General features: G+C 39.7%; 1 protein-coding gene across 2 annotated transcripts in view; it reads left to right on the forward strand.

The window, feature by feature from the left end:
• Positions 1-12,346, forward strand: part of RBMS1 (RNA binding motif single stranded interacting protein 1) — a 143,101-nt gene that overhangs the window by 23,018 nt on the left and 107,737 nt on the right. The window lies entirely within an intron of this gene.

Here is a 12,346-nt window from a genome sequence, read left to right on the forward strand (position 1 = left end):
TTTCTGAAAATTATTGTTGATGTTTTCATTACACAAGAAGCATGACAAAAAGGCACAAGCCAGTTCAATTTGTAGACATTAAAAAATTACAAATCACTGTAATCCATCAAGCTAATTATGGTATTAAAAATTGACGTCTCCAGACTTCATGCTTCCTTTTTTTAACTTCTGCCCAATGACAAAAATGGATGTGGTATACATGTGAAGCAACATGAATTTACAGTCAGAAAAGAGAACTACTAGTTAATTAACTATTAACTATTAACAATGGAGTTAATAAACCTCTGTGGATGCAGTCCTGAAGGACTTTATGTGTCCTATTATACAGCACTGGGATTACTCATAGTAGTAGGGATTTGTTCTGGGACTTTACAGGGTTGCCACCCAACCATTTTGTGGTTCCCAAGATATGCAGAGCTTTTATAAAACACAGAAGAGCTGAAGAGCATAGAGAAAGTACTTCTTTATATGTAGCCAGGACATGCAGGTCTTACGGTGCCATCACATTTTAAACAGAACTCTCCAGTGCTTTCACTAGCAAGTTGTACTTGAGAATTAATGGCAAGAATATGACCCTGGTGTGGTGTGTGCTTGCAGGCTGAGCGGTGGTGGGAGGCCAGCTGTGGAATGTGGGAAAGTGGCTGAACTGCTGAAGTCATGCAGGGAATGTTAAATGTGTCTCCAGCTGGCAGGGAGCTGTGGCTTAAACACAAGCTCCAGGTTCTGGGTATTGCCGAGTGTTCCCGGCACCCTCGGCTCCTGCTGCCCTCAGCACGGCGCCAATACAAGTCGCAGATGGATTGAGAAGAAAATTAGATGCTTGTCGCCTTTTAGGGGAGTTTTAATGGCAAATGGAGTGAGGCAGTGAAGGCTGAAAGTTTCTTATTATGAACTAAGTGTTATGGTAGCACAACCAGTGAGAAATGTGCTCCAGAAAAGTTAATGCTGCAAAGAAAAAGAGCTCTCATATTTTTGTTTTACTCCTTGGGGTAAGGTTCTCTTAGAGAAAATGCAATTCACCCCCCTTTAACAACCCACTAAATTCGGGGGTGGGGAGTGGCAGGGGTGTGTGTGTGTGTTCTCCTGCAGCTTAGCCAACACATTCCAGCTTCACAGTAAAAGCACCAGAGGCAGGGACCGCCACCTACCTGGCATGGCAAAGGGCACAGCAGGAGTGTGTGGGAGATGTGATGCAGCTCGTCCAGGTGGGCAGTTAGAATTTCCTCATGTCCCCCAGTATTCCTCAATCAGCAGAGCAGCTGCTGGGAATACCCCTGAGGGATATCTGCAAGTATTTTCACATGATTTCTTTATCATGCTGATATCACTTTGCATCAGCCCAGAGCCAATGGGAAAATATGCTGGGACGAATCCTGCCAAGGTGCCAGTGAGGTGGCTGCTGGTCCAGGTGCACAGGCTGTGTAATTCCAGGTCTGTAGGGAGAAGTCTGTGTGGATATACCCTGTGCTCTCCAAAGGTATACAGAGAGAACAACAGGAAAGCTCTGAGGCAGCAACTGTGTTACGAATAACATAGAAATTTAGAGTACCATCTATTAAAAATTATTGAATCAACAGTAGAAAATTGCTTTTTACAAACTGCAGTATTTTACTGCCCAACCATGCAAGTGCCTAGCAACAGTCTTCCTCTGGAAATTCCTTGTTGCCTTCCTAAGGTTAATTTTCCTAACAAGATTACAATTTCAAATCATCAAGAGAAAGCACTGATGGGCTCTTTTTCAGCTTTTGCTTAGCTATGGGCTCCACCCAAGTGACTCTGGTCATAAGACATTTTCTTCTGTTACAGTCATAACTCAGGATGTGTCACAAATGCCATTAACGTTGAAAAAGACACAGGCTGAGCCTCCTTATTTTTAATCCTGACCACAAGCCTCTTGACTCTGGATCAGTAACAGAATGGAGAAACATGAGAAAAATGCACTTTTAAACTATTCCTATGCAAGCAATAATTTAAGGGCGTTTAGGGATTAACTCTAGTGAATCTGGCACAGATGTCAAATATTACTTTCCCCATCTAAACATACCCTCCTTGCCCTGCCTCTCCCTGCTCACACACCTCAGTGGGGGCAGCAAGGGAACACTTGCCCATGTCTCTTCTGTTCCCTGGAAGAGTTTGGCTCTGCCACTCAGATTTGCTTTGCTTGATCATATATAATCATCAGCACTGGCTCTTGGAGGAAGGTGTCCCCACCTTGGTAACTACCTAGGACCAGAGAGGAAAGTGCGCTGTGGGCAGTGGGTGAGAGAGCAGTGCATCTGGGACAGACACAGAGCCTCACTGAAGAGAATCTGCTTGGGACAGGGGGTAAGGATACAGCAGCCAAGGGGGCACAGGAGAGCAGCAAGAGAAAGAAAAGCTTGCAAGCACATGGAAGCTCACCTTCCTCCTTAGTCCGTGCTATGGGAATAAAATTCTTCTCACAGCCAGGAGTTGGAGCGCCTGAAAAGTAATTCTAGTGGTGCAGGAGGCTGAGGAAGTGTTGGGGGAAAGTTTTGCTGAGCTGAGATACCACGTGCTGTATTTGGAGCAGATGAGGCTCAAGCATTCCCTTCTGCTCACTCTGCCAGACAAGCATTTTTGGCAGAAGAGCAAAAAGGACACCTGGAGGCAGCAATACCTCAAATTACTAGAGGCAGGCTTGCTCATCTGCCAAAGCCCAACTTGTAGTAAGAACATTCACTGCTCTCCAGTAGTCAACAGAGTCGTTGCTGTATGGTATCAATAGAAGCAGCTGGTGCAAGTAGAGGCTCTAAAGGAGATGAACAGCAGACGAACGTTAAGTGCTGGTAATTTGTGCTCCAAGGTCCGCAGCTCAGCTCAGATCAGTGTCCTGTAACACAGAAGATACATTGTAAAGCTAAAGCTGTGTTTGCAGATGTGTTCTTTTGTAGCAGTACTAACTTTGAGCATCTCTCTTTGTCTCCAGACATTCTTTCTCCCCACATTACCCCATCAACAATGCCAGCAGAGCTGTTAGTGGGGCCATACAATGAAATAGATCTGGGAACCATTCCAGGTTAAAAATAAACAGCAAAAATGAATACTAGGAACAAGCAGGATAAGGGGAGAAATGTTTATGCTAACATTGTTGCTGAAAGAAATTTAAGAAACTTTGCAGTAGTGAATTCTCATTTACTATTGGAGAAAACAACTGATGATGTGCAAAGTAAAATGAGAGATCGATGTCCTGGCAGTCTGAGAAAAGCAATCACTATTATTATTTACCTTTATCTCTCATAAAAGGGATTATATTAAAGTGAGATACTACTGATTTATTACATAAATGTTGTTGCCATATAGAACACTGCCTAAAGTCAGGCACTTCTGTAATCTGTAAGTAAAAATTGAGTTTCAGAAGTTAAATATTACTTTTATGGTACAGTAGAGGAAAAAGTAATTTTGAAACTCAAAGTAGAATTAGGAGGTTTCTAGAGAAAATCCTGTGTCACAAGTATTAGAGTATTTCAATCCTAGATTTTGTAGTCTTTGGTATAAAATAAATAAACAGTCATGATAAAAGTTGAATATATAAAAAGAGATATTTATTTTCATAATTACAAATGAAATGAGGAAATTAATTTAATATCAAAGTGTGGAAGTAGGGGGGGAAATGAGCTACATTTTCTGAGTAAACAATGACTGTTGTTGTACAGAATAAGGAAATAATCCAATGAGTCAGTCTTTTCTTACTGGTGAAGCCATCTTCATATCACAGGACATGAAAAAGTTCATAAAGTGAAAATGGAATGAGGAAAGCATGTAAAATTTAGGGAGAAATCAGACTTGCAAAGGCTAAGATGTATTTGTAAATAGGTCTTTTCATTCATCTAAATAGCACACTGTACTTCATATTTGCAGTTAAAAACAAACAAAGGAGAGTGGAGCAGCGAACAGCCAGTGCACAGATGTTGAGGGAGTGGGTGTGTGCTGGAGCAGGGGGGACAGGCACAGGTCTTTCCACACCTCTTCTAACATCCCAACACCTCGAAGAAACCCATGCCTTAAAGCATGGGTCTGTTCATTAGTTTCAAACATAATCATATCTTATCTGTCTGGGCTTTATAAAGTGGATCAAAAGACTGGAAGGACTGTTATTTATCTGATACGGCAAGAACTATGAAGAATTTTTTGAGTTGCTGGAATTTGGAAACTGGGAGTGAAAGGCAATGCATTTGGAGTCCAGCTGCAATGGAATATTTTAGTTCACCTGAAATGTATCATTTTTAGAGATTTCAATGCAACACTAAGTTGAGAGCATTCTGCTTCAGGCTGAGTTAATTGTTTCTTTGCCCCAGTTCATTTTCAATAATTTTAAAGGAAGTGAAGATAATTTTGAAATTATATATTTAACTATTTAATAAGAAAAAGTTCAGAATGAAGCAAAGGGTTTTATTGTCGTTAACTGTTGTGAGGTTTGTTGGTTTTGCTGCATGGTGCTTATCCCTGATACTGATGGAGAGATTAGCTCAGATTGTTGTGTTTTGTCTCTGGACCCTCTTTGTGAATCCATCTTCCAGATCAAACGCCTCCTTGTATATTTAAAACTCTGCCCTTACTTCCATGCCCTGATTTATGGAAGATAGGGGTAAATCCTCTATCTTCTTCCTGACTAATAAAAGGGTTGATTGAACCCTTATTGCTGTAAGTTAAATAATTTTTAATCAAGTGCTGCCTCTGTGACCTGCTCTCTATACTTTTGCTTTTCACAGATTGTGCAAGTAACTTCAGCAAAAATTATATGGTTTCTGAGAGTTCACTTATTTTACATCTGGCAAATTGTCTCATCATTTGTAATGCTCAAGATTTTAGAATGAGAGTGTAGTTAATTTATAAAGACGTGAATGATTTTCATATGCCTTTATTTAGAAAAATCTTTCTTTCTCCCAAACATGCCTAATTTCCAATCTGATGTTACTGTCTAAAAGCATAGTAGCCAGTAGGAAGGGGACAAAGTTGTCAGTGTTCCATGGCTGTTTGTTGGTGATGTGAGATGAGATGCTGGTCCCAGGCTGTGTTTGTTGTATTTACAGACACCACCATCTCAGTTGTCACCCTTCCCCAAACGCTCAGCAGAGTCAGAAAAGGGAGCTGCACACTCGTTCTTTTTGAAGGCAAACCTCCAAAAGCAGGTTTGAGGTAAACTCACAGGGCAGAAGGGGAAGCTTCCTCTCTCACTGCCCATATTGAAAAATGTGATCTAGGCATTTCCAGAGCTACTAAACTTTTAAGGTAGAAAAGGAAGGATTTGATGTTAAATTCAAGAAGAATTTAAGTTTTAACTTCGGGATTAATGTCTTAATCCAAATTTAATCAAGTCCTTAACTGCTAAAAAACAAACCTTTTGAGATTTAATGTGAAAATCATGCCATGCTGTCTGTGGTGCAATAACTGAGGGTCCAGGCCAGATGTAGATCACTTTTTCCGTAACTGCCTTACCACCAAACTTTAAGATTTCGAAGGCAATAAGTAGGATCACATTCAGTGAAAAAAATTACAGAATTGTGCCATCAGGTAGGTTTTAAGGACATAAAGAGGCTGTGAATAATAGTAACAGACTGCTTCAGTACTCCTGGTGCCCAGGAATGATCCACTGCAGCTAACTTGGGAGCTATTGGTAATAGCTCCTAGTTATTTCCCATTTAGTCAAGCAAGTTTAAGGCTAAAGGACTTGTATGTTCTGGCCCTTGTCAGTGAGGTTGAGTATGGCAATGGATGAGCAAAAGATTTTATTGTGAAGGTGTTAAGACACTGAGTTCTTAACTGGATGCTGTGTTAGTGAACAGGCTTTTAAAAACCAATGCAGAAATGGGGAAAAACCTTTAAACTTTGCTGTCTTCTGTTTACGCTTGAGAATAGCTCCCTAAAATGGTTACAGATGTTCCACCATCTGTAAATGAAAAGTTTAATAATAATAATAATATGACTAAATAATAAATATGAATAGTAATAATAGTGTTGAGGAGCTTCATTATTTGTGCAGTGCTTCAAGAATGAAAAATGTTAAATTAATCCAATTAGTAATTAAAGTTTGTGCATGTATTAGAAAAATATGCCAAGTGACTTAGATTGGAAAGCAGTTAGTCAAAATTTAGCCTCTTTAGTCTGTTCTTTGTGGAAAGACGAAACCCAGGATTGTTATTTTGTACACTGTGAAAACTGAGTAAGAATTAATGGGTGTTTTATAATTCATTGACAACACACCACATTCATTAGCATGCATTTATGGAATTGTGATATTCCCCTGTATATATGTCATATATAAATATTAAAAACAACTTGTATCAAATAATATACTGATTATGTATACTGATAATGTAATGTATATATAAATAATATACTGTAATGTATTTTTATTTTTTAAAACATTCATGTGCTTATATATTTGAATGCTGCACACAACTTCTCTAAAGCACAACTTCTAGTTGCATGTTAAAATCTGACATTTCAAATACTCAGAAAACAAAGTGCTGTCTGACAGAGCAGACAACAGGCTTGCAAAACTTTGTACTTGAAAATAATGAATTCAGGAAATACCTTGTGCCTGACCCCAGCAACAATCTCTTCCTCCCTAAGAGTGATCTGTGTGCTCTGTGCTCCACAGAAATGGCAAACACACAGAAATGGCAAACACACAGGCTGGAGGGGGGGGGCATGGAGAAAGAATTTGTAGATAATGCAATTGTCTCCTTTTTGTATAGATCCATGTCACGATTTTTGCTTACATGGGGCAAAGTTCTTTTCTTCTGTCAGGAAAGCTCTGCATTCTGCAACTGAAGGCACCATTTTATTCTCAAAGAAAAGGCAAATGCATCCTAAATCTGCCTAGGATAACAGCCACAGCAGGATAATTTTTTTAAATCAAATCTGTCTCTGCTATTCAGCCACCATTTTCAAATCAGTTTTGAATTATTTCCATAATTCTTCTCCCCTCTGACCTGACTTCTATGCTTTATGGCCAACTGAGCAGGGAATCTGTCCATAGATCTAGAGAGTCAGTGTTATTTCTAGGAATTTGGAAGAATGGGATACTGTGGAGATGTTTTATCTCTAGGATTGGTTTTATCTATTGATATACCTCTGAAAGTAGAAAAGCATAAATAAACATGTGTTTAAAAAACCCCAATGATTTGTGTTGGTGGACTCCCCTTCCACCTCCCTGCGAGGGTGGAACCAAGTATAGATGAGAACAAGGAATGTCCTTGTTGCTGCTTGCTGATCATCATGAGTTTTCTGTGTGTTCCTAACCAGGACAGACAGGGGCTGTTACTCTTCATTGCCTTGCCCCTCGTGGAAGTATTTATAGCAAAACAAAGTGGACATAAGGTGTCTGTTACCCAGAGCCTTCGACTAAATCCAAATCAAATCTACAGTAGTCTTCTAATACTGGAATAAGTAATTACCCAGAGCATGGGGAATTCATGAGTCTGGTCCCACATCTTCCCCATCCCAGAGTACCTGCTTATCATTCACTTTCCAGTAATGGATAGCTTGGGTAGAATGCAAATAATCAAGACAAGAGGTTGTTCCAGTAATACTCAAGACAGTAGAAAGTCTAGCAGCAGGGCCACCTCCTAGAACATTACAGTCCCTAAACTGTCCTTTTAGTTAAAACACTTCTGTACTTCCAAATAAATAAATAAATCTCGACTCTGTGTTTGGAAGGATGGTACTGCAACTGTGTCATTCCCTATTACAGGTAAAGAAAGTTCTGATTTACTTTCTTGTTGCAAGGCTGGCCTGTCAACACAATGTCTGGTTCTCTTGGCTAAACTAAAAATCCGACTTGGTCCAGATACATATATATTTTTGTCAGTCAGATGCTTAGATCAGATCTAGTCCCCATTATGAATGTTTGCAGGCTTCAGATGCAGACTTTTCTGTCTTGTGACTGCCTCCACGTTTCTGTTTTCCATATTTCATACAGCCATTACCTATTTAATAATATTTAGCCATTATGTATTTCATAATATTTGAAGTAGCCTGCCAGATCATTTCAGGAAGGTAGACAGAAAAATGTCACTTTTCCCTATGTGCCTGTCAGATATTCTGTTGTCTCCCCTTACATATCCCAGTTAAAACCAGCAGTAATTAAACAATAATAAGATAACAAATCACTACTATATTTATTTCCTTGTATATTAGCTCTATAATATTTTTATTTCCTTGTGTATTATCTCTATAATATAATATTTTATATTTTAATATTTTAGATTCTTCTGTTTACTCAGCTCTGCAGTGCAAGGAACTTTTCCCTGTCCCACTTGAAGATGTGTCATGTCTGCCACGTTGATTACTGAGTCATTAAGACACTACAGTGAGGATTAGGTGACAGCAATCAGGGTGCTGTGCATTCTGCCATAATCACCAGAAGAGTAGTATTCACATACTTTATATGGTTCATGCCTGGTTTATGTGCTATTTTTAAATGCATATTTATGTGCTAAATTTTATGTGCAAAATTATATAGATATCAAGACCTAAGATCAGAAAAAGCATTGAAACATCATTCCACATAGTGGCTCTCTTGACCCTGCCTAAACCAGTGCTTGTCCAACAACTATTGATTGCATGTTTCAGTAATATTTTGTTTAGTTGTTATTTCTTCATAGTAGGTCTTGTTTCTGAAGTACTGTAGGTATTCTACTCTCTCTGTTACAATCAAAAGCAGTATTGAGAAGAAGACCTAACTGAATTTCCTAAATGTTGTATGAGTCAACTATTTAAAAAAGAATTTGCATAAAGATCAATATTCCAAACAGGTAACATGAAACAGGGGCAAAACCATCCAACTGTTTGGATCATGTTCCAAGTGTACAAGCAGAATGCTTTGAAATTAATAATAATAACAAATATTGGATCCAATAAAAGGTCAAAGTACATAAAATCTTATTTTAATTCCAAGGGTAAAAAAAAAGTTGATAGAATATATGCACTAACAGGTTTTTCATAAATGTTCAAATAGGAATGGAGAACTAACAATAGATAAGGAACAACCAAAGCTCTAATATCACAGTATTAATGCCTCCTTTTTCATTGGTAGGTTCAAAATAGCTTTAAAGTATGATCCCAGGATTATCAGTGTGTATTCCACTGAGAGAGGAATGAATTCAAAGTGGAGGAATTATAAAGTGGCAGAAGCAGAATAGAACCTATATAGCTCTTGCATCCTATTGTGGTGTGTTAACCACTAGACCCCTTTACCAGGAGTGCCCTTTTTTGATAAGGCGTTCAAGGGGACAAACTCAAAACTATTATGTTTTACATTGGCTTTGGAAACATGGATATTTGTACTGTAGCTCTTTTGTTGTAAGAACATAAGTTCAAAATTAGTGCACAGTTTGGAATCCAAGCAGTAGTGCACTGTAATAGTTGGGTAACTGATACACAATTAAAACTATAAAAGATGTTCCAAATATATTAGCAATGTGTTACTGAAGTTTTAAGCAAACAAGTAACAATATGGATTTCAGTGGATGCAGAAATAAAAGCATGTGTTGTCAAACTTCATATGAATAGACTCCTGTCTATTATCACAAATAGGGGCTTTTTACTGCTCAAATGTAGGTCTCAAGCTTTTGTGCAAAGTGGGCTTCTCTTCCTTTCCTTTCTTGTAGGAACTGTATTTCCTAAGGAAAAATGTTAAATAGGCAAAGACGAAACTTGTGGTGGTGTTCTTAGTTCAAGGCAAAACACATCTCTTCTGCACAAACCACACTTTGGCAAGGGGCTGTAGATTGTTTTGAATGGATGAAAATTAACTGACAAATGCATCCCAGGACTGTACCCTTCTCTTTGTACCCACAGCTTTTTGAGCTGATGCCCAAGAGCTGCTTCATTCCTGCAAACTGTGTGGAACCCTAGAGCCACAGTACGGAGAAGCATAGGGGGCCTTCCAGTTAGGTTCATGTGGAGCTCACTCTGCCCCCACTGGATTCAGAGGTAAAACGTCTGATGGTTTAAGCAAAACCAGAATCTATTCCTTATTACTGCACATCATCAGGGAAGCCTCATCAGGGTTGGAAAAAGGGGTTTTGTGATACACATTCCACTTGTGCATGTGGACGTGTATCTGCCTTTCAGACTGAGCATATATATAGAAAATATTTTAGACGGAGTTTTGACTTCTATGCTATTTCTGAAGTGCGTTATGAACCGGTGAGTTTATATAAATACTGCGTAACAGTGATAGCCTCCAAACTTCAAGGTTGCTTTATATATTGCGGTGACTCAGGGAGGCTGTTGGCAATGGAGCGGCAGTTCTGCAGCACTGGGGCTGTGGGCGGGCGGTAGAGTCTTCTAAATGCATCACACACAAACTTTCCGAAAAAGTCAAAACGCGATTCCCTAATTAAATACAGTTTTATTCCTCCTGCCGCGGGGTTTTGGGGCTCCCTCTAGCGGGGAATTTTAGCGTTAGGAGCTTTTCTTAGGGGCTTGTTCTGCTCGGCAACTTCCAGAGCTGAAAGACAAGATGGCTGCGAGCGCCTCCGGAGCTGGAGCTCCTGCCGCGCTCCGCGCCGGGCTGTTGCCGTGAAGTTAAGAGAAAAGTTAACATCCGCTATGCCCAAACGCCACGGCTCTGGCAGGGCTCGCTCTTTGGGATCGACCGCTGCCTTTGCTTCAGCCAGCGCTGTTTGCCGGCCGCGCCGAGCCCCGGCAGCCGGGGGTGTTTCCCGCCGCGGTCGGCAGCGCCGGCACGGCCGCTGAGGGGAGGCGCGGCCCGAGCCCGCCCCGGGGCCTGTGGGCCGCGCCCCGCGCTCGCCGGCCCGCGGCTGGGAGGCTGAGGCCGCCTCTTAACTACGGGTTTTAAAAGTCTTGAGTCCTATGATAATGAAATCCGTTTATTATTAAAATGGGAAGCGTTTTAGACACCTCGTTTACTCGCGATTGCTTCACAGGAAATATTTTGTTGTAGAAAAGACAAGATTTTTTTTTTCACTTTCCCCCCGTTTTTTTAGTATGTTTTACTTCCCGGTTCTCTTGTCTCAAAGCAGGCGAGTCAGAGATGAAAATGGATTACTACTGAGCATTTATACCAGTCTTAAATTTTAGTTTCCTTTGTACTTTTTTTTTTTTTTTGAGACTATGTTAATACTGTTTTTAATTATGCGTTTGGTGCTTATTTGACCAGATAATGCCCTGCTCAAGCTCGCATTGCACGAAGAGTGTGTGCTTGTCATCCGAGATGTGTGTAAAACACCCGCGGAGTTCCTGCAAGGAGAAATGGTCGGCTGGGCTGCTGGATACTGAATCCAGCAGTTATCTTAGCTGCAAAAGTAATTAAATTTGATTATTTTTCTTCTTATTATACTGGCACAAAATGAGAGTGGGAGAACATCACTGAAACAATTAAAACTGGCAGCAAAAAATAAGAGGGTTTTTTTTTCCTTCCCATACCTCCAGCATAGTTACATTTATAACTGAGTATGTCTCTTGTGGTCTCGATTACATCCTGTGTTTTTAGCTGGCAGCATTTCCTCTGCAGAGGCCCTGTTCTGTATGCCAGCATACATTTCTGTGTATATTAAAAGAACAGAATCAAGATGAAATAGTAAATGAAACTAAATCCCCCCACTCCCCAAAAAGTGAGGGTTTGATACTAATGCTTGGCACAAAATAAAAAGAGGTATATCTACCGTCATGTTTCTTTTTGTAAAAGCAGGGAGTCTTCTAGCTTTGTGTTGTCAAAGAAGATGGAGCAATTAGTTTAAGTCATCAAATGTGTTCCACAGACCTCTCCCATTCTTTAGTATTTAAATATTTGAAGACTGTATTTTTTCAGTAGTGTTTTCTGAAAATGGAGCTTGGCTGCAAGTCCTCACCTACAGAAACATCTCTTTTCAGTTTGCATTGAAGCATTTTTGGAACAGTGAGCTCTGCTAACAGCTGTATTCAATCTTGAGTAAAATCACTTCCTGAAAAAAGCGAAATTAAACTTAATATACAAGCTTGCTTGGAATATAATACCATGGAGTTAGGGAACTTTGTGATTATGAAACTGAATCCTTTCACCCTGCTGAGGTAATTTCTTGTAAATTGTACACTATGGAAATCTTTAATCAATGTCAATGTTTTTAAAGCTAAAATTCATATTATTCAAATGTGCTTTTTATTTCCCCTCACACAGAGGGTTTGGTGGGTTTGCTTGTTTCATGTTTTAAAAAGAATTTTCTGCTGTGGTTGTGTGAGATAGGAGAAGAGATAGGGCACATAAAATGGCACTGTTACCTGCCCTAAGTGTTTGGCTCTATAAGTCAGGTCGTGAAAATCATAAGACTGATCAAAAAAGAGAAAGCTACATCTCATTCTATTAAAAAAAAATTAC

This window comes from Zonotrichia albicollis, chromosome 10 (assembly GCF_047830755.1).
Source record: "Zonotrichia albicollis isolate bZonAlb1 chromosome 10, bZonAlb1.hap1, whole genome shotgun sequence".
NCBI lineage: Eukaryota > Metazoa > Chordata > Aves > Passeriformes > Passerellidae > Zonotrichia > Zonotrichia albicollis.